Here is a 22,298-nt window from a genome sequence, read left to right as displayed (position 1 = left end):
CCAAATACATGCGTTCGACCGTTTTCATGCTTAGGAGTCGACTGTAGCGTGCATTTGGTTGTCGCAGATGAAACACGACGGCGTTAACAGCCCACGGTGGCGGTGCTCAAACGCTTCCGTAAAATACGAGTAGATTCGACATCGCGCTGGACATGACGTCGCACAAAGGTTGAAAAGAAAAAAATTGGCCTCGAAAGTGATCGTTCTACGAGGCGGGGCCAAACGTCTTCGTCAGCTAGAGTGCATTTTCACTGTCGTCTGCTCGCCGTTCCCAGGACCAGGCTGCTCGGCTCGTTTGGCTTCGGAAGCGCGCGGAGGAACGCAGTGGAGCGGCGCACTCGTTTTCCTAATTGGCTGGAGAGCCGTGCTTTCTAGGTCACTGTACAGCCCTCTGATGTGGCCGTTTTTATTGAGAAGATTGCTCGACGCTCCGGTGCTTCTGCGAAAGCATAGGTATTTCGTGCGCACGTGTCGACTGATACATCGACGGCGTGGCTAGCGTTGCTTCTTTTTTTCTTCCTTGTCATGCAGAGAAAGGGCGGGAGGCAGTTGTGGCTATTTGAGGAGATTGTAAGATAAAGCTAAAAATGCGTTTCGTGAATGCAAGGAATCGGTTACGTTTTTGAAGGGGTCCACCAACCTGTCTATATACGCTCCTGGTGTTAGGTTGACGGTACCTTTAATGTCTGCAGAAGGAGCAGCTCCCTCGAGTCGAAAGCTGATCCCAACTTCCTCGGGTGCTCTCATTTGCCCGCTTTCACGTAGTCGATTATTCTAGATAGCCCGAGCACGATTAACGGCGTGCGCGCGCGTCGGCATTCGCATCGCATACCTCTCGCAGCTGCCTGCCCGTGCACCGGAGTATAGTCGTAGAATAAGGAAAGAGCCTGGGTTGTGTTGAGACGCGTCGTTCAGTTCGTCCTAACATGCTGTTCTGGACACTCGATTTCGCCCTGTCGCATCTCTGATTGGCTAGCAGGACCGCTCTCTCATAGCGTCCTCCGATTTGCTTAAAGAGTGAACATGGCAATATTCAACCATAGCCTGTCCTCTCCTTTATATGAGGCTATGCTTCAGCATGAAGGACATTAAGTGTCTAGTTCGTTATACCGTTTATATTCGAGAGTGCACTGGAAAATACACTGTTGCCACAGCCAAAGAGAACTTGTGTAAATATGCCAGCCTGTTACGTACGTAATTACAATACGGCTGAAGCGAACGTCTTTAGGAGGCACACGGCAGGCGCAGTGCGGTTTGGTAAGCGGAGTTTGTTCTAAATTTTTAGGAGGTTCCCCACAAGCACCGTTGGTGTGCGGACTGAACAGTAGAGCGGCGTGCATGCCGATGATAGACGCGGTGGGCGGTAGGAGCAAGTGCGCGATGCCAATAATCAAGACCCGCAGATTAGGATGAGGACATTGCGATTTGTTCCGTCGACGTTTGACGTGGACAGTCTGTACGCAGCGAGCGCCGTCAAGAGTTTAATTGCTCTAGCGCGGGCCGCAGCTCACGCGCACCATCCGCTGCTTGGCCAATAAGCGAAGTTGCACGAATTAAAGCACTCGCAGCATGCATACGACTGGGGCGACGGACAGAGCTCGTGCCCATTCGGGGACCCTCAATGAGTGTACTTACACTGGCTTAATGCAGCCATAAGCCCACCCCCCTCCCCCCAGCGCCGGCGCAGCTGCCATGGGATCGTGGATCGGTGCCAACAGCGGCGCGTACTGTCTGCTGCGCGCTCGGTGCGGTACCGTCGGCGACGCAGCCTGTTCAAAGGGCGCCGGCGGCGACCCACTTTCCTAACGAGTGAAACAAGGGTGGTCCGCAAAAATGAACCAGGAAGAACGCCTTGTTGAAATCGGGTTTTGAATGTGGCGCCGCCATCCCTCGCAGAGATCGCGATAGAGGGAGCCACTGCACGGGCAAGCCGCGCTTCTCGAAACGGCCGCTAGGCGACGCGAGAAAGTTTATGTTCCTAATGCCAGGAGGCGCTGGCAATGCGTTCGGTTACTTTCTCACTGCCCCGTTTCAAAGGGGATGCCAATAAATCACCGCACTTTGCATTCGTAATGCGTTTGCGCATTCTGTGCGTTTATGTATAGTAACGGTAATGCTGCAACTTCGTGAATGTGTTTTCAGTTGTTTTGCATTGGGAAATAACAGCGCGCTGGTCGACTGCCTCTTACCTTGTCGACCGGCTGGGTGCATCTTCGTTATGTTGCCGAGTGTACATCAGAATTTTACACATTACAGAGAAAAGTTACCAATTACAATTACTTCTTTCAAAAATGTAATTGGTTGCTATTACTAATGACTGTCCCACAAAAGTAATTCAGCAATTACTTAAATGTAAACGATTATTTTAACTTTACTTTCCTCCTTACCTTTATTAATATTGCGCAAATACAGTAGATAGAATGAGCTGGCCTGGTTCTTTTAATGCGTCCTCTGCAGGCCTGCACATGCCGTTTATCTTCACTAAGTATTCCTTTTCAAAATTTTGTTTGGCAATTTTGCCTTGTTTCCTTGTGAACACTTCTGGCAGCGACTCTGAAAACTCTCTCAATGTGCGTGCTGGGGAGAAGGGCTGTGTAGTAATGTATGAACACCTTCCTCAAACGATTGTGATTACTCAATGCCGCAATACTCGGGTCTGGTTTCTCTACGAAGCACAGCGCTTCATTGTTGCTGGAGCTAGGGGAAGGTGTTAGCGACAGGTCCAGGGAAAAACTAAAGAAATCTTATTAGGTGATTCCATGGCATCAACGTCCAAAGTGGCCATCGCTATCAAGCCATTTCACTTTGTTGACCAATGTCTCATGGAACTTCTTTCTGCAGCCTTCACTCGTTAGCCATTCAAACATAAACGAATAATTGTAACAGACGCCAGCAGACATTCATGTTCCTTGAAAAGGTGTCCAAATCTGTAACGTAACTTAATATATAACCTGGCAAATGACAGTTAACATCAGTGAAACTGTTGTTAAGACTTTCAGTAATAAAACAATGCCTTCTGCCTTTACTTACAAAGCTAATAATACTCTAATTCAGAGCGTTAGTGAATATAAATACCTTGGTCTTGTTTTCACACCCAATATGTCTTGGTCGAAGCGCATAGATTTAATAACCTCAACTTCATTGAAAAAGTTAGGCTATCTACGCCACACATTGACCACAGCCCCAAGGGATACTAAACTACAGATGTATAAATCGCTAATCCGGCCTATACTAGAATATGCTTCTCCTTTCTGGAATCTGCACAAACAGTGTGACATTAGTCAAATTGAGGCCATCCGAAAGAAAGCGGTCCACTTCATATGCCATAGGTGCAATAGGGATTTTTCACCTTATACAGCGCTTTCATCCCTAGGCTTACAACCGCTCTCAGATCGCAGACGCACCGAATCACTGAAGTTTTTGCATTTCATTAATAACTCCTCTTGCTGTATATCTTCAGATAACTACCTAACTTCTGCAAAACCATCTAATACTAGAAGTCATCATCACCTAAACATTGCACCTTATTTTGCCCGTACACACACTTTCAAATACAGTTTATTTCCCTGTCTAATCGAATACTGGAATTCTTTGGCTGGTCCTACTCATTCTCTTCCTTTAAACTTATTCTTGGCGGCCATTGAATATTTTTGGTTTGTATTGTTCGTATTGCTTGTATTATTTATTTGTCATTGCTCTGCCTTTCACACCCACTCCTGCAGTAGCCCGATCGGGCTGTAGTATGTACAAATAAATAAATAAATAAAATAAATGCTGCATATTATTCAGCCCTATAGATACTTTTTGTGTGTTACAATCACAGAGGTCGGTATATATGAGTTACGTAATGTCAAATAGATAGAAATATACAAGTTAAGCTGCCAAAAACTTCTGTCTATATCAGACAAGTCATAGACACCTTTAAGTTAAGAACAATTCAGCACCAGCTCCTATCACGTATGAAGGCCACCTATGAGTGCTTCCAAGGGAGAGGGAGAGAAATTTATTATATGAGAAGAGCTCATAGGTCGGACCTCCAGGAGGAGTGTGCAGATCTGCAAGCCTGTCATGTTCAGGTGACCGAGGCATAGCTGCAGGACCACTAATTGTGGGAAGGAGGTAACCCATTTACATGTCTTCATCTCTTTCGACTCTGTAGCTTCCACCAAATTAAAGTTATCAATGCTGCGTCGCCTGTCATAGCTTGTTTCATCAAAAATGTAACTGTAACTCAATGACATTGGTCGACGTCACATACACCGACTGACTCTTTAAGCTGCGATGGTTCATCTGAGTTTGGTGTTGTTTCCTTGTTCGACTTTTTTTTTTGCATTGTCTTGTGAGGTGTTGCTTTATTATTATTATTTTCTTTTTTTCATACTTTCATCTCTTTACAAGAAGTGCCGCTTGTGGTATATCAGGTTGTGCTACATCACGTGTGTGCTAACAACCGCAAGTAGCTCTCTGGCCAGCCTTGTGCATAAACAAAAGCTTGGCAACAGTTTGAAAGCAAAAGAGAACAGAACATGCACGTACACCACAAATTCTTGTTTTCAATTTAAGGTATTTTTTTCAAATGGGCTCATTTCAACCTTTCGGGGACTGCACTATTGCGCTAACCTGTGATTGTTGCGTGTACCAATTTGGTCCTCCGAGCTTTTCTCAAATGATGGCCGATAGGTGTTCGCTAAGCAAGCTTCTTTGATACGTTAGATGGGACAAGTTGTTAGGAGCATCTCTCTTGCAACGGAGAAGAAGGGCAGGTGCGACCAAGATATTTACTTTTTCCTGCCTGCTACATCTTGTCTGTGTTCATATGGATGCTTGCTTTTGGTTAGTAGGCATCGATGAGAGGGTGAGTGGATAGTATAAATGTCCTCTTAAGAAACAGGTGTTGAGTGCCACCGAGTTCGTTACATTTGCATTTATATTGTGTTTATTCTTAGTACATAAGGTCATGGTTCGGGCGAACAAGCCATTGAATCTTAAAGCATTTCCAAATTTAATCTAAATAACCAATTATTCCTTCAGCCAATCAACTGTCCTAAAAAGATAAGGTTCATTTCATCCTGTGCTTTCCCTACCTTCAAGCCATTAATCCTCAAGTGGTCTAACTCATCACTTTTGCAGATTCATTCATCCTTCTCCCGCTATCTTTAAATCCCAAGAGCTCAGGCAGGCATCCTCATTTACTACGTCGTTATTTACTCCTGGATAGGTGCTGTGACATGCTCACAAAATGGGCTCGGTGTTAACTAAATGTACTCACATAAATAGTCGTCACTAACGATTTGTTTCTTCCTGTAACTCCGCTTTTTCAAGCTCCCTGATCTGCATGGCTTATAATTGTAATGACCATGTTCTATACTTACTATACAAACTGTAATTGCGATGACCATGTTCTGTCTGCTCGTGCAAAAAAGTTGTCATCTACAATCATTAGTGCACAGGGGAACGCTTGTTTTTCCCCTTCTGTGTGAACAATTAATGACACAATACAACATTGAAATGGTAGAACTAAGGTACGGGCGCGAATTGCTTCTCAGCATTATCGGAAAAGCATTGCTGAGTAACAGTAAAGCAAGAAAAAAGGCATAGGCGACGGGGAACAGGTGCGATTGAAGAAACTGTCACGAGACGGTGCTGCTGTTCTCGTCAACTTCTTTGTGACGTAAACTGTGATACAATTACCATGGCTTCCGAGATTGTGCGTGCCTGCAAGTTTTGCTCCAGCTGGCCCACTCGCATGGAGAGAGCGCAAGTTCAGGGAAGGGCCTGGCCGGCTTATTTTCTGCACTGTGGCACACACAATGGAGTGCATTTCATGGGTCTGGGAGCCTTTCGAACGCTCTGGTATTGTTTCTTTAGCTTGGATTAAACAAGAAAAAAAATATATATATAGTATATTTTACACTGCCACATGATCTCTTACTGATTTGGAAATGGTGCCCAACAGTACACGAGGGGCAAAGTGCCTGCTGGTGCCTATTTATTCTCAAATGCGTAAACTTCTTTTCAATGCACATACTCCCGCTACATTTACGTTGGCATGTAGAAGTGGAATATATCTGCAAAGGGTTTGACGCATGCTGGAATCTTGTTACACTTCACAGTTTGCGGGTTATGCATACTTACCGTTGTTTTTCTTTTAGGTGGTTTTAAGGCTTTGAACGAATCGCCTGTTGATGCCAGGGCTTGCTTTCGTCTATGCAAACTGCCTGCGTGATAGGGCCTGAAGCAAGGCGTAGCGTGATCGGACCACGCAAGCACACTGCAGTCGCTCCTGTACTTAGATTTAGATGCACATTAGAGAACTCCAGGTGGTTAAAATTAATCCAAAGCCCCCATCACAGCGGGCCTCGTAATTATGTCATGTTTTTGGCAAGTATGCCTCAGAATTAATTTATTTATTGAATTTTTGATGTATTTTTTATTTATTTACTTAATAAGTATTTATTTATTTATTCAAATACCACAAAATCCTGAAAGGCATTACATAGTGGGCACACAAGCGTGAATAAAACAGGGTAGTGCAACCTCTGAACACACGTAAATACAGTATGCTAGTTCAAAGGCAAATATTCAAGGCGGAGGTCAAGGAATGTTCCAGCTAAGGCACAGCAAGCTTTATGAAAGTTTTTTCTCTTCCTTTCTTTCTTTCTTTCTTTCTTTTTGCGGAATAAAGAAAATTCTTATGCTGTGCTGTGTGAGTTTGCGTGCCATTACCAGCTGTATGCTGCAGTCATAAGGCTGGATGGAGCAAGAAATTGTGCACGAAGTGTGCAATGATAAATTATGCAATTGTAATATTTACTATATTATTGTATGTAGTTGCCACCCAAACAGGCGTTAGCATAATTAAAAACAGTAATGATTAAAATGTTAATTACATCAAACACAAAAATACTAGTCGCTTTTCATTATGTCTGCTTAGGGCATGTTTATTTATTTTTAAACAAATTTATTTATGAATACCTTGCATGGGTTTCCGAAAGGCATTCGGCAAAGAGGGAGCACTCTTACGTCAACATAAAACAACCTGTGTTGAACATGTTAAAAAAAATAATGCGTCTCGTATCAAAAGCGTTATATGCACAATGCAATAGCATGCGACATAAAAAAAGTACCCACAATAAAATAATAGTAAATATTACATGGACCTAATTGCACAACAGAGTAGGCATACAAATGCGAAAATTGCCATATCAATTGCTGAATCATTGCATTGCAAAGTGAAAAAGAAATGCGAGGCAAACCATTAAACTCTACCACCTACGATAAGCTACCAGTTCACACAAGGAATGATGTGTGAACCCACTCATGATTTGTTTAGAAAAATTAATAAACATAAGGACAGCTAGACCATGTCGGTACTACAGTATCCTTTCCTTTTGCCTCTGTTCTTTCTCGTCACTTCCCACGGCCAGCCGCACCGTTCTGAGTCTGGCTCCGTGATTGCGCACTTGTTTTGCGAGAAAGGCAGGAAGTCAAGTAATAAACCGCGCGTTCGCAGTCTTCGCGCTCGGCTTGGGGCAATCTGTAAGCGATCAAGGGAGAAGAGTTTGCATGTTGTGTCTACGCATTAGCGTTCAATACACACCGCCGCGATGGCGTTGTTTCTAAAATCGTCGTCTGCGTCCTTGCCGGAAAGGAACGACCGATCGAGATGCGACGCCTTGATTCGCGGTCGTCGCATTGTCGACTGCTTTCATTGCTTCCTTCTCCACGCCTCTGACAGCACCGCACGCGTTGCACCGTAGCGCGCCAGTAAGGATCATTCGGCGTGGTTGCGCGCGATACATAACATAGCACGCGCAAAGCGTATGCGCGGTGCCACTAATCGCGACTCTCTAAGGACGCTGCGCCTCGGGGGTCCCGCTAATTAACTGAGCGCACGTATGACCCGACAGGGCCGCGCAGGCCCATTTGAATACCAAATGAGTCGCGTTCGAATCCCTGACACGCGGTCGTGGAGGAAGCGGCCAGCCTCGCTCCTTCGTCTTCGGTATTTTATCACAGAGGCGCCGCGCTCTTCCCGACTCGGTCTCCGCTAGCGTCGGCGCTGCCCGTCCTCGTACCCACTCTGTCATTTCCACGATACTCGGGGCGGCGGCGCGCGATGCTCAGTTTTCAGACTACGTCGTATTTGGTAGACAATTTGCTGGAAGCAAAATAAATTTCTTGGTGTGCACGTGTACAAGTTGGCCGCAGGCTCATGGTAACTATGTGGGCCGTCTGTATCCTTGTGCGAGGACATGGATTTCGTCTGTCTGTCGTGTCAGCGTTCTGCGCCACACAATCGAACTTGGTTCGGCAACAAGAGCTCAGTATATACTGCGTTTGACCTCGTTGTACTGTCACGCCCAGCTGCTCACAGCGAGAGTATTCATTTGCGCTGCGCGTTTCCGGGTGGTCTCGCCCCCACTGCACTTCCCCAGTACCCGTCCAGGTCAACGGTGGTCGCCTGGGGCCTGTATTCCGGACGTATCCCTTTCGGGGAGATAATTTTCAATGAACGTCGGCAGCAGGCTGAGCCGTTACCGTACCTCCATAGCGAGGCGTTATGCTACGAGTTGCGTAAGTGACGAGATTCGGCGTGATTCGGCACGGTGTGGCTGATGGCCAGACGGTCACGCACATTCTCGGCGCATTCCCGCGCAATGTACGCGCGGTATCGCGTCCGAGCCGCCGTTCCGCTGGCTGGCGGCATCTCCGACGTCGTTTGTGCCGAGCCTGTGACCGGATGCACGGTGGAGGGGGGGGGGGGGGCGATGGTCACGGCCTGTCCCCCCAAAGCGGAACCGACGCCCGGACGCTTTCCCTGCGGACGCTCGCTCCACTGACCGCGGAAGGACGCTCGATTCGACTCGCTCGGCGTGACGTGATCGCGGCGCACGTAAACCGCGCCAGTGCGCCGCCGCGTGTTGCGGTGCGGATTGTTTATTTCACTTGTGGCGACACACTCTCGCGTTTTCTCCTTGATGTATGCGGCCAAGTTGGCACATGCGCCTCGGCATCGATTTGCCGAAGTATGCGCCCTGCCCTGCGTTAGGCAAAAACTCACCGCGAGATATTTCGTCAACTACTGTGTTCATTCATTCATTCATTCATTCATTCATTCATTCATTCATTCATTCATTCATTTAGGATATACTGTGTACGCTCAGTTTTCCCGAGCTTCCTGAACTATAGTATCTAGAAGTGCTGCACGTCACTATCCGTTTCACCGACAGGTATAAAAACGGTGTCGTCTTACGGCGCGATTGATTTCACCCGGTTCAGGCTTCGTATTGTATAAATCGAGTGGTATTTGTATACTGATCGAGCGTTAGTGCATCGAGAATGCAAACCCAGCGGCTCGTTGTTGTTGTTGTTGTTATTATTATTATTATTATTATTATTATTATTATTATTATTATTATTATTATTATTATTATTATTATTATTATTCAAAAATGCAGTACGTGCGAAACCCACTCAGCGGCGATATAAGCGCGCTCTTAGCATCTCGCATCAGGTGGTGACGGCCTGAATGACTCCGTCAGATCCTTAAAAGCCTTCGTCAAAGTTGCCTTCTCCACGGTAAAAGGCTTCATGAGGAGAAGCCAACATTTGTGGGCCCTCCGTTTTAGCCACCGACCAGTCCTAGGGAGGTTGCCACTGTTAGTGCGGTGCTGGTGCGCTTGCTTGAATGCGGTGCCGTTTTGGCCCCTTTCGGTTGCGACACTCAGCCGTTTGCTTTGTATCTCATACCCGCAATGTGTGGGCAGGCCGCTTCCCTTCCGCCACCCGCGTATAGGCGATTATAGGCCGACGCAGTGCTGGTGGTCTGTAACTTTTCTTCAGCCGTAGCTCTTCAGTGTGCTTCGCCCAGTCATTGCGGCCTCGGTCGCAGTTATCCTGCTCATCATCGTAAAGTTTCATTGGCACACAAGTAGGCTACGTCTGGATCCGGTCTCTGTTCAGCGACATGTGATCCGTCGGCGTCGTGCTGTCCCATCATTTCTGCCATCGTCTTTGTTGTCGGGCCCGCTGCGACTATCTTTGGTAGCACTTTTGAGGGGTTTCCCTTAAGTGACCATCAACGTTTTCTTTTCGTAGAGATTTTCGTCCGTACATTGATGTCCGAGTAGAAGTGTACGGTACAACCTGTCAGGGTTAGAAACGCGATCGAGACGTGGAAAACAACGCTGCAATAGCAGGACAACCCGGCAACGCAAAGTGAAAGAAGTAGCAATTCTAGCGCGACACGTTGCCGGCGCTTACGTGTAGTGCTGCTGCTGCTGCTTAGTGCGCTTGTTCCCTATAATCTCCCGGCAGGTCACTCCACCTGTGTTTAACGAAATAGATCCGTGCTCTCTCTCTCACCTTTCCTGCTGGTACGGCGCGGCTCCGAGGCAGTGGGGAGACCGACTGAGCACTTTCCCAGGCTCTTGCAAATTCCCTTCTTACGCGTGTCGTCGGCGTTTTTTGTCGCGCCCCTGCGATTTGCAGAAGTCCTGAAGGTCTCGCTGCAGAAGTGTCGGACGTCGCAACCTTTGAGTATACGTGACGTCACCCGATTTCGGCGAGCGTTCACTTCGGCTGTTCGATACGTGGTTGTGTTCATTGCGTACTCCCACGCCGCGAGTTTTGATCGATCTTTACGTTCCGGTAACGGCTGTCGCCACGTCTGCGTTTACTTTCCGCTGTGTTCAGTTATAACAGCAGCGGTAACGAAGCGGCAACGATGACGAATAATAATAATAATAATAATAATAATAATAATAATAATAATAATAATAATAATAATAATGAACGAAAGGCCGGAGAGAACAAGAGGAAAGGAAGCGTAATTTTTTAGAAACGTGACAGATTTGGCCACTCGGTGACTTTCCATTGTGCTTGGAAATGCAAGAAGCAGAAAGACGCAACGAAGACTACGCTTGACCTCGTCGCTTCTCTCTGTCTCTTCTGTCTAGTATTTGCGTTGTACCGAGGCACCATGTTGATTTAAATCAAGCGAACTAAAACAACGCATATATTCCATGAGCAACTGTATCCATACGAAATGGGAGGCAGCGCCATCTTTCTTGCAATTATTATTTCATCACTTAATTCCCCGCTTCAAGGCTGTCGTTGCGTATTCTGTCACATGTACGCGAGACAATAAATATACCTGGATGGCATTCGGCGCCTTTTCCATCTACTGTGTTTTTCCGCCTGCCCTCGATTGACACGCCAGAGGGCAGGCGCTACACCGGCGCATCGACTGATAACAGGGGCACGTGTGCGAAACCGGTCCTGTTTGCTTGTGAGATGCGCCGCAATACTAGTATGCATCGCGGTGCAACCTAGCTGGTAATAAACCTATTAAGACCATCTTTTCCTCTACTGTGTCTCGAAAACGCGGCTGGTACGATGCCGTTAGGCAGACACCCATGTGTTAACTATATATATATGTGTGTGTGTAGAGAGGGATGGAGGGAGGCCTTTGTCACCTATCTCGGCTGTGATCGATGACGGAATATTTAGTTGGGTGTTCCCTTGTTCGAGCAAACCATATGTGTACTTCCTTCACAAATAGTGTATGACCGGCATTAGAGGTCTGCCGAGAGCGGGTCTCTGGATGCCCCCTTTGCCGCAAGAAAGCCCCGCTACACCCCCCACCCCCCACCCCTGTGTCGGGGGGGGGGGAAGGGGAGGATGGTGCTTCCTTATTTTTTTTAATGCAGCTTGTGCACTCTGTCTGAAAACAAGTGGCATAGCCAGCATATATGCGTGTTCTACCAGTGCAGCACATTGAAGCAATTCCACGTTGCAAAACTGTGCAAGAAGAAATGTGAATTTCTTTCATTGCTGACGTCGGGGTCTGCAAACTTACTCGCGATGGTACAGCCGACCGCATGAACTCACGGGACAGGAACTCGCAAAATAATAATAACAGTAAGTAGATCCATTAAAGGGTCCCTGAAACGGTTCGGACAAATTTTGTGTACTCGTCGGGTACAGCCACAGTAAAACTATCGCCCCACAATTTGTGTGAAGCGTCTCGTATGAAGAAAACTATATACGGGCGAAAACTATATACGGGCGATTACAAGCTACCCTCCTCCATAGCCATGTTTTTTCTCTTCAACTCGTTCGCCGAGTGGTCGCGACTTAATTCCGCCTTCAATGGCTCTGTGTGTGGTGGGAAGTCGTCTCGTCTACTTCCGGTTGTCTTGGAGCCAGCGCGCGAAGCCTTTCCAACCTCTCCGCCAGCCGCCTGGCAGTCGATCTCAAGCGAAAGCTATCGAAGCAGCATACGTTGCGAACGTTCTGTCGTAGCGCCGAGCTTGTACGGTATTCCGGTAACCACAGAGAAGCTGGGCGTTTTGACGGATGGGTGGAGGCGTAAACTAAAGCCCCTTCGTGATACGTACAATTGCTGTGATGGTGCTTTAGCGTAGACGTACGTGAGCGGCACGATCGGCCTGGACGGTCCAACTACCTGGTGGCGCAGAGCTTTACCAGCCAAACAAAGAGCTAATATTGCTGTAACCAAATGTAAAACATTTTAAACATTAAGAAAAACATGTTCACGATTACGCTCCTGCCAAAAATTTGCACCAGCATTAAAGTAGAATACACTTCGTTACTGCTATATAAGTTCTGTGGTTGGTTGAGCTCTGTGCCACTTGGTGGCTGCACCGTGCAGGACGTTCACGTTTGTGTATCCGTTCATCCCGTAAAAGTCCCAAGCCCATTCCGTTGTCGCTTGCGTTTTCCAGAATACCGGACACGCTAAAACTCTCCATTGTGGTAGTAATCCTTCGGCGTGAAGTGACGGCCGCAAACGCGTAGACGGTGGTGCCGATCGGACACCGACAACCAGCGATGCGGCCACTCCGCTCGCGGGTTTGCCTTGCAGAGGGAGACGACGTCGCAGCTTGACATGTCGCCGATCGCTACGTTTGCAGCCCACAACGCAAGGGCGAACCATCCTGTTCGCAAAAATACAGATCGAGACCAACACAGACACCGCAGCTCGCTTCAGTAGGGAGAACGTTGAAACACAAGCAGACGACAATTGCTATGTGCCGGAAGTGCTTGAGTGTAGTGATAAATTGTCCTTGCGCATTCTGTATCTGCTAATATGTTTTTTATAGAAACGAAATAACTAACACTCAAACTATTACGAAAAACATTTGTTCACCATGAAGTTGGAAAAGTTATCGGTGACGCACCCTGGGCAGCCGATCGGATAGTTCGACCAAATGGCGTCATATGGTCACCTCGCGTCGCTTGGTAAACCCGGGGCACTGGCGTGCTGCGATTGGTAGCGATGTGCATTCTTAGAACATTATAATAAATTGCACGCTTTACGCGGAGCACTTATATCTATGTCAATTAATGATCAGAAGGACCTACCCTAACGACTCAGTACGTTTGTACAAAATCGTCAAAACAGTTTCAGGGCCCCTTCAAGCTACAAGAACCATGCCCTAACAGCCGATATTCGCACGTATCCCGTTAATGTTTCTGGTAGACTGTACGTGCTGTCAGGCGCTCAGTACAGTGAGTCTGCTGGCCGCGACCTCTAGTCGTCGTCTGCTCCTTGCTTCGGTCGCAAACCTGTTAATGCGCCGCAGTACAACACACGCACTGAACGCGAACGGCGTTATCGCTGTGTCTCGGCGCTTAGTTTCTAACTCGCGACGCAGTCGTTCTTTCTCTCGGTTGTTGTGCGGCGGTTGTTGCCTGGCGCTGCTGCTGCACAGCGGCGAAGCGTGCTGCAGTACGAGGAAGCTACAGGCGCCGGGGTCGTTGAGCCCGCCGTATTAAGTCGGCAATCGGCGTTTTCTCCCACAAGGGTCGCCACTTACGTGCGGCGCGCTCATTTGCGGGTCCGCGCATCATTTATGTGCCGCAGGGGAAAAAAAAAATAATGAAGCCGCGTCGTTCTCGCACGTTTACGAGAGGGCTGGAGGGGGTATGGAGGAAGGTCAAGCTTGCGGTGGTGGGAAGCTTTTAATTTGGTTGACGCCGTTAGCGACAGTGTAGTCGGCTTACTTGCCTCCCCTGTTGAGGGTCAGCCGTATACAGTACGGACGGGGAGCGGCAGATTTCGTCCCAGTTCTGCAGTGTGTCTACGGACTGCTCTAGCATCGTTTGCTCTTTCTGCTCGCATTTAACAAGTGATTTCGACCGCTGTGCTTCGCGGAGGCCTTATGACTACACGCGAAAATTCCCGACGCGAAGCAAGTTGTGCATGCCCCCGCATCATGGGTGAATGACCAGCCATTCGAGAAACGGGGGCACGAAAAGGAAAAGAAAGAAAGGAATTTGTTGGCGATTGCTTTGTAGATTTTTCTGCTTGATTCAAACCTGTTGAATAGTGGGCGCCCCCGAATGTGCGTGAATAAAAACATTATTGTTAAATTAAATCGCTTGCGGTCTAAAGAAATGTTTATTTTTTCTTGGACATACGCTGGATACCGTGATTTGCGTATCGGTGCAACGTACTCGCGGAATAGTACACAGTGTCCACCTTTTTGAGCGTCGTGTCCGCGACAGGGGCTTTTCCTTCCTCGCAGTTAGCAGCTACTTCCTCCTCCCGTGCTCATCCATTTAACCCTTTTGACTCTGTTCCGTTATGCCACGTGAATGAAAGCTTCGCACGAAAGAACACATTACGTTGGGGTCGATGGGTTTGAACTTGGACCTGTCCCCGCTACTTCGCGATGGGGGGGGGGGGAGGGTTGTGCCGGCCAGTATTGGGGGCTGTGTATGCGTGTGCGAGTACGCGCAAGCCGCGAACGTTGGCTCCTTCGGCGCTGCGCTCGCAGCGGGCGTCGCTCGGCTGGAGTTGGCCGGGTCGGGGGGAGAGGGGGGGGGAGGATGTGTTTGACGCGGGAGACGAAGGCCACGTCGTGCCAGATCGGCGATCGCTCGAGCCTCTTGTCGATTTGCTGTTCCCCTCGATTGCCGCTCTGCGTGGTCGGTTGACCCCAATTGGCCTCGTTTTCCGCGAGTGGCTGCTGCCCGATCGCGGAGGGCGGGAGGTGCACGTTTAATGCGCGTTGGCCGCCTCCGGGAGGCATGTATTGTAGCGTTCGCCTTTGCGCGATCCCTCGCGGTGTCTTCTCGCTGCGCTCTTCTCCTCGGAGCCTGGAGTCGCTGCCGATCAGCTGATGGTTTGGTAGGAGAGGGAGCACACTTCCCTCTTGGACCATGGCGATATGTGAGAGGACGTCGATGGTATACGCCTCATTCGATCCTATCACCAACTTCGCAAGAACTGATATGTGCAAAAACTGGCCTCCTTTTTTAAAAAAATGTCCCCCTATAAGTATAACAGAATTGAACGGCTTAAAAGATGTACGAGATCTTCATATTGTGGGGCCTATCTGCTATGTTGTGTTCTTTTTATTCCTCCCCCCCCCCCCCCCGCCTTGTCTACCGTGCTTGGACCGGCCTAATGTCCGCCGTATGTAATAAACATAAACTAAAGAAAGGATAGAGGGCGTAACCAATCTTAAGCCGATGACGTCGTAACTGTCTAGCTGAAGGCAAGCACCAACTTTTCTTTTACTGAGATGGCACCACGGCTACTCGGCTTTTCCACGTGGCCTACTCTTAGCTAGCACGACCTCTTAGCATACCTTAGGTAAGCTTGCGAGAAGCGGCGTTTACAGCGTGCATATAGGCCGCAAGTAACCGGGGGAAGCGCTACCCACTTGAAACTCGGAACACATCGATTCAAATAAGTGCGTTCAACGTAACTTGCACGGTGTTTCGTGCACACAAAACCGCATTGTTTAGAACCGCTGTGTTTAAATTTGGGTTTTTTAATGTAGTCATGTCTCGAGGGATCCGTCCTTTCTTTTCTTTCTCAGTAAAGTTGTGTCGCTGGTGGGCGTTCGAGTACGCAAAAAAAAAAAAAAATTGCAAGCGTAATTTGTTTTTGTTTTTTTTTTCTTCTTCTTTTTTACAAAGGCGACGACGACTTGTTTGTACAGCCGTCCACCCACTTCCGCTCATTCATAGGGTTTACTCCTTTTCGTATTTCACAGCATTCTCCAGATTCGTTTGATGAGCTTCTGTTCTGAGAAATCGACGCTTAATACCTTTTCGTTTTTGCAATATAACCGAGTAAATGCATACTTAGTGGTTGCCTTCATGTCGTGACGGCGTTACAGTGGCGTTTCTTCCGTATACTGCTGATGGCGCGCTTTGCCTTCTAGCGACATGCTTGAATTATTTTCAGAGGTTTCGTTTGTGAGCAGTGACATCGAAACGTACTAAAATACTGTGACCGTTGCTCTGCCGTGCGCGTCCGGCTACCGCGAACCTGTGGTGCGTATAACAACGGAAACGCTGATGGAACCATGCTGAGATCCTCGGGCTTCATTGCGGAGGGTGTGGCGCGTATTCAGCTGGCTGCGTAATCAGTGATCACGGGTTTGGGTAAAAAAGAAAAGAAAAATTGTGCGGATTCCACGTATACCGTGGGAATGTTTTAGGCGAAGCATTTTGCAGGTATACCTGGCCATCCAGCATTGTTTAGGGTTTTGAAAACGGTACCGGGTGGACCGACGTGTTCCGGCAAATTGAGTAGCTCTATGTGTGAGTCATGAGCGTACGCGTGTTTATGGCCACAGCGGCACGATGACAACGACGTTGTAGACGAACGTATGACAGCAATGGCATGATTACGCACGCCGTTCGGCGCGAGCCTATGATATGACTTTTGTTGGGTTCTACCTACGCAGTCGACAACCGTAAGGAAGCGAAACACGGATTGAGGCGTTATCAACGACTACGTGCTATGCAATCGTACGCACATATGGTCATTTCGTGTGGTGTACGTTAAAACGACGATGACATTTGTACCTATAGGCGAACAAATGCTAAAACTTGATTAACTCGGGCGATCATGGTCTGTGTGCAACGCCGCGCTATGTATACGTATCATAAGCTGCTACGAGGACATCAGTAGGCAAAATCGACCGGTCTCGGCAATAGTGCAGTCTAACACGCGTCGCCTCAAAGCGCGAGCTGTCACAAGGAAAGATGACAAAGTGGCATGGTGTGGACGCGCCGAGTATTTCAAAAAGATGGCTGGCTTTGGAACGCGACAAGCATGCGTGCGACCGTGGCTTATAGTTGCTGTAGCGCCCGGCTGCTGTGCTTGACGGCAGAAGTTCGATTCTCACATCGGTCTCGCATTGTTTCATTTTTTTTAAACATGGCGATACAGGAACCTACATACCTACCGCGAAGCTCCAAAAATGAGCCAAATAATGCTTCGAAAAAAAAAATAGCGTTAATGGTAATAGCGCCGCCATGACATTTATTTCAGGGGAAGCCTGCAGCCTGGTGATAACCTGTTTCTCCTCCTAACTGGCGTATTATATTTAAATTTCTGGGAGTGTTGCGACAACGAACTGCCTAGCTATCTACTAATGTCATGTCTATGTACGCGCTGGTAAACGAAATCACTTGTATACAGTTCGGGATCATTGCGTATATTTACTTAGACTTGTTAGCCTAGAATATTGGTGGAAACGCGTTTATTGAGGTTGCAGGAAGCAGTCGCTCGGTTTGTCTCCGAGTTGTCACCTTTCTCACCGGCAGCCGTGTGTCAGAACGTGGTCGCGCTTCCGAAGCACGCAGTGTACGCGAATATGCAGTGCATGTTGTTGTGAAAGCCCTCCCAATTCCTCTTGATGGGAAACCGCTTTCCAGTAGTCCTCTATTTTAGTGCCATCTCCACACACGACAAGCGTAATTGTGCTTAGACTAATCAATTGAATGATGTCTTCAACAAATCTACTTTTTGAAATAAAAATTCGAGAGAAAAACTTGAACGCGAACTCCGCGCACGCAGTCAGATGTTCGGGTTGGCCCAGACCGAGCCTACCGCGTGTATTTACATTTTTAAAAAGTGGGTCTAGCGACTCATTTCATTGCTGAGCTGGCAACGCACAAGAAAACGACCAGCATTAGCAGGAGCAACACAAAGAAATACTTTGTGTATCAGTATGACTGCATTGCCCGGCTGCACCTTCGCCTTTGCAATCTTGCCGGGACCTATGGAAGGACATTTTGATTGTCTTTGGCTCTATAGCTTGACAGAACTTTACATTTCTTTCTTTCTTTCCCTGTGTTTCTTCGCGCGGCCGTTACAGCTGACAGCTTACAAATGAACCGTCAGAACTCGTCCAGTTATGCCCGCACGCCCCCCACCCCCTAGCTCTGAGAGAGAGAGAGAGAGAGAGAGAGAAAGAAAGCAGAATAGGCGTGACTAAGTCGTAACGGCATCCGCGGTGGTGAACGCACGGGGTCGTATCAAGCGGATTGATCGAATTATGCGGCGTCAAATTAACGGCTGTCTTCCGTCAGTGTCTGACGCCGATGCAGGAAGCGGGCTGCTTGCGCCGCATTCATGTTGAGTAAAAGGTCCTGTCACGCCGTCAAGTTTATCGGACAGGTATTTCAAGCGCAAGAGGGATCGCCGGAGCCGGTTGGCCTGTTACGGTCCGCGCCTTCTATAACAGCGATCGCGACGTGTAGGTGGTCGTTGGACGAGCCGTTTTAAGAGACTTCATATGTTCGAGCACCTAGATTTAGAGCGATGATGTCAGCGACAGGGTACCTAACATCCGTCATATTTGGCAGAACGCCTTTTTTGTTTCCTTGTTTCGCTTTCTTTCCTTTTTAAGTGTTATCTATAATGCGTGCAACGTAAGCCTCGGAAGTGCGTGATGCTGCCGCCCCAAGCCGTGACGCGTTGCCTGTCGCCGCTGGAGCGGTATACGGTCAGTCAGCTTTTGAAGGGGTATTTGCCACTTCAACTTGGCATGGGAGCGTCGACATTGTAGAAGCCTTTTGCACGGAGAAAAGAGTATGCAGGTTTGTAAGTACTTTATTTGTGGCTTATCTTGGAGAAAATGATCAGTTAGTGCAACTAAGGGTTTGATACGACTCTACAGAGCTTCGGGATCCTTGGAGAAAAGGATCAGTTAATGCAACCAAGGGTTTGCTACTACTCCATAACCCGCCGTGGTTGCTCAGTGGCTATGGTGTTGGGCTGCTGAGCACGAGGTCGCGGGATCGAATCCCGGCCACGGCGGCCGCATTTCGATCGGGGCGAAATGCGAAAACACCCGTGTACTTAGATTTAGGTGCACGTTAAAGAACCCCGGGTGGTCAAAATTTCCGGAGTACTCCACTACGGCGTGCCTCATAATCAGAAAGTGGTTTTGGCACGTAAAACCCCATAATTTAATTTTTACTACTCTATAGAGCTTCGGGATTCTTGTTTCTGCGCTTCTGTTCTCATCCTGTGTTTCTTATTCCTCAGAACGTAGCTTCAGTTGAAGAACTTTTCACATTTATTGTGGGTCGCTTTCTCCCTTCTTAAGATCATTCATTCATCAGTAGATCCGCAGCGGTTGTGGAGCTGGTGCAGCTATTGAATCGGTAGTCTCTTCAGCGCTGGTGTTTAAAATATCATTGTCGCCATAAAAAACGCAACGCGCAATTCGAAAAAGCATGAAGAACACGCTTACCCCAAGTGGAAACTTCAGGGCAAGTGCTAGAGACACGATGTCCTTTTTTTATTTTATTATTATTTTTTTTGCGCTCCGTCATTTCGTTTCTGGCTTGAGGGTTGCGACGTTAAATTTAGCGGGCGGCGGCACGCATCTGTGCCGAGGGCGATACCACTTCAAAAGAGGGCGGCATATGGAGAATTTCAGCGCCCACGCAGAAAAGAGGCAGACAGACTGACGCGCACAGCCGCTCTTTCTCTCTCATTTTTTTTTTCTCTCCCGTCGTTCGTAAGGCCAAGACTCGTTTCAGAACAAGTCGCGTTCAAGAAAGGCGAACCTTCCTTTTATCGACATTGTCATGGTGTCACAGTGCCTTTTGAGACACTGGCATAAACGGCGACGCCTGATTTTCTTCTCTAGTTAACGTAGTATTATTGTACGGAACTCTACACGCTGGGAACAAGGCCTCCGAGATCGAGCCTTGCGCGCTCTGGACATCTCGAACGGCATGCTGTAGAGCAATTGTTGCTTGTAAATTCGATGGCAGGCATTTATTTGCCTTTAGGTCGCCCACGACTCGGGAAATTTGTCGAGGCGACTGTTCATACGCGACAGCCTTATGGCGTGAGACTTTTCGTTAGTTTTCATGATCGCGCTTCCCACCTATAGTGGCTCATCCGGCGAGCTTTTGATCGCACTGCAGTGTCAGTCTGGTTTATTCGACTTCTCGCATTATTCGGTCTATACGAAATGGGCGCCGTACCAGCTTAATTCCATCACCAAGTCACAGATCGCGGGCGATCTCGGCGGATCACCCGCAGCGGTGGTTCATTGGTCGAGACGTTCTGCTGCCGAGCACGAAGGTGTCGAGGGTGTCGATTGCATTCCCATTGGGGCGAAATGAACGCAGAAGTTACGCTCGTCTCGCCTGCTTTAGGGGCACGCTGAAGAACCTTGGCTACGTTGTCAAAAGTAATGTGCAGCTCTCCCGCTGGCGTGTCTCTCATGGCGAGAAAGCTTGCTCTTTGGTCTGGACAAGCAAGCGAGACGGACGCTGAGCGCAGGCGAGTGGAGGCGGGCTCGGCAGGAAGCACGGACGAGGATGCTGAAGGATGCATTTCTGAAGATCACGCGTGGAAGGACGGCCCGATGTGCTAGAGAAATGAACTTGCAGATGTTTTTCCGTTGGGCTACGGTTGGCACACCTGGTGCTTCTCCGGGACCCGATCAATCAGTCGCAGCGCGGGTTCCCGTATCGCCCTTCGCTTCCGCATAGCGATAGAGCTGTGTGAACGTGTTGCACTCAACAGTCGCGACGGCCGGGTCGTCCCGGTGCTGCGTGCACGACTCATGTGCGCACCACTGATAGCAGCAGCCTGCCTGGCCGCGGCCGTGTCTCGCAACCGATGTCGTCGCAGTGGCAACTGCGCGCGCGTCGTGCGAGAGCCAGCTGGCTGTCACTCTGCGTGTGTGTGTGTGTGTTGCCAGCGCGTGGCCGTAGGCGCATGCGTGATGTGAGCGAGTGCTTGTGCGCGTGATGGCGCAATTATCGCCCAGGGTCGCCGCGCGTTCCGCCGTCGTTGTGCAAGGAGTGCTTCGCCGTCCCACCCGACGCCGCCGCCGCCTCTGACGGTGTTGCGGCGGCGGACGCTCGTAAAGCGTGGGTAGGCGGACTCCTGGCGTGCATCCTTTGGTTGCGAGAGCGTCTTCTCTTTGACCGTGTCGTGCGGTCAGCGCGATCGCGGAGGCGCCCACTGCCCGCGGGGCGGGGATCCGCACTGCAAGGTTCAGCGACAACGTTCGGTAAACCTGCAGGTCCCTTCAGCTGATCGGGGCTAAGAACTGGCTGCTCCTGCACCTGCTTTAGTGCACGGAATGAAAGTGACTGTCCCACACAGCTTTATAATCTCCCAATATGGGGAAAAAAAATTATGGGGTTTTGCGTGTCAAAACCACTTTCTGATTATGAGGCACGCCGTATAGTGGAGGACTCCGGCAATTTCGACCATCTGGGGTTCCTTAATGCGCACCTAAATCTAAGTACACGGGTGCTTTCGCCCCCATCGAAATGCGGCCGCCGTGGCCGGGATTCGATCCCGCGACCTCGTGCTCAGCAGCCTAACACCATGGCCACTGAGCAACCATGGCGGGTACGTGGCACTTTTTTGAAATCTCGCGTGCTTTCTTTGCAGCCCGGAGAAATTAGAACCACTGCACCTATCATCATGGACAGAAATTATTTGAATATTTCTCAATAGGCTCTACAACATTTACTTGAAGATTTCGCGTTTAAATCAATGCTTTAAATGTTGGTTAATTACCGAAGGTCGTCTGAAAAAAGTACTTTCAGTTGCTCAAGAGGGAAGCGAACAATATTAAGTTGGTTGCATTCTTGCAACTCGCACGATGATTGTTTAAAGTTGTGCCCGAGTTAGCGGGTCGGCCGTCCATTAAGTTTATTACTTCAGCGAAACTGTTCGGCATGTAATGGAACGAAACCTAATGGCATCAGCTGACCCTGCTGCACGCGAGCGCTCGTTTGCCAACAGTTGGACGGCGCGCGCGACCTGCACTCGGTCTGTACAGGGAGCGCGAGATGCTAGCTGTCTTCTGGCTGAATTGGTCGAGTGATGACAGTCCTGGTCCGTAGCTCAATCGAGCGCAGGCTTTTCGGGATTCACCGTGTATGAAAAGCGCGGAATAATCACGCGGCCCGCGTATATATAGATCAACGTGGCCCGCGACCGCGCTGCGGTTTATTACAAACCTTGACCAGGG

At 48.8% G+C, this 22,298-nt stretch overlaps 1 protein-coding gene across 7 annotated transcripts in view; it reads left to right on the top strand.

Moving 5' to 3' along the window:
• Positions 1 to 22,298, top strand: part of LOC135919528 (restin homolog) — a 162,368-nt gene that overhangs the window by 22,350 nt on the left and 117,720 nt on the right. The gene's annotated exons all lie outside the window — the stretch shown is intronic.

Source organism: Dermacentor albipictus, chromosome 3 (genome assembly GCF_038994185.2).
Source record: "Dermacentor albipictus isolate Rhodes 1998 colony chromosome 3, USDA_Dalb.pri_finalv2, whole genome shotgun sequence".
Classification (NCBI taxonomy): Eukaryota; Metazoa; Arthropoda; class Arachnida; order Ixodida; family Ixodidae; genus Dermacentor; species Dermacentor albipictus.
Note: the sequence above shows the minus strand (reverse complement) of the source record. Positions and strands in the feature narration are given on the sequence as shown.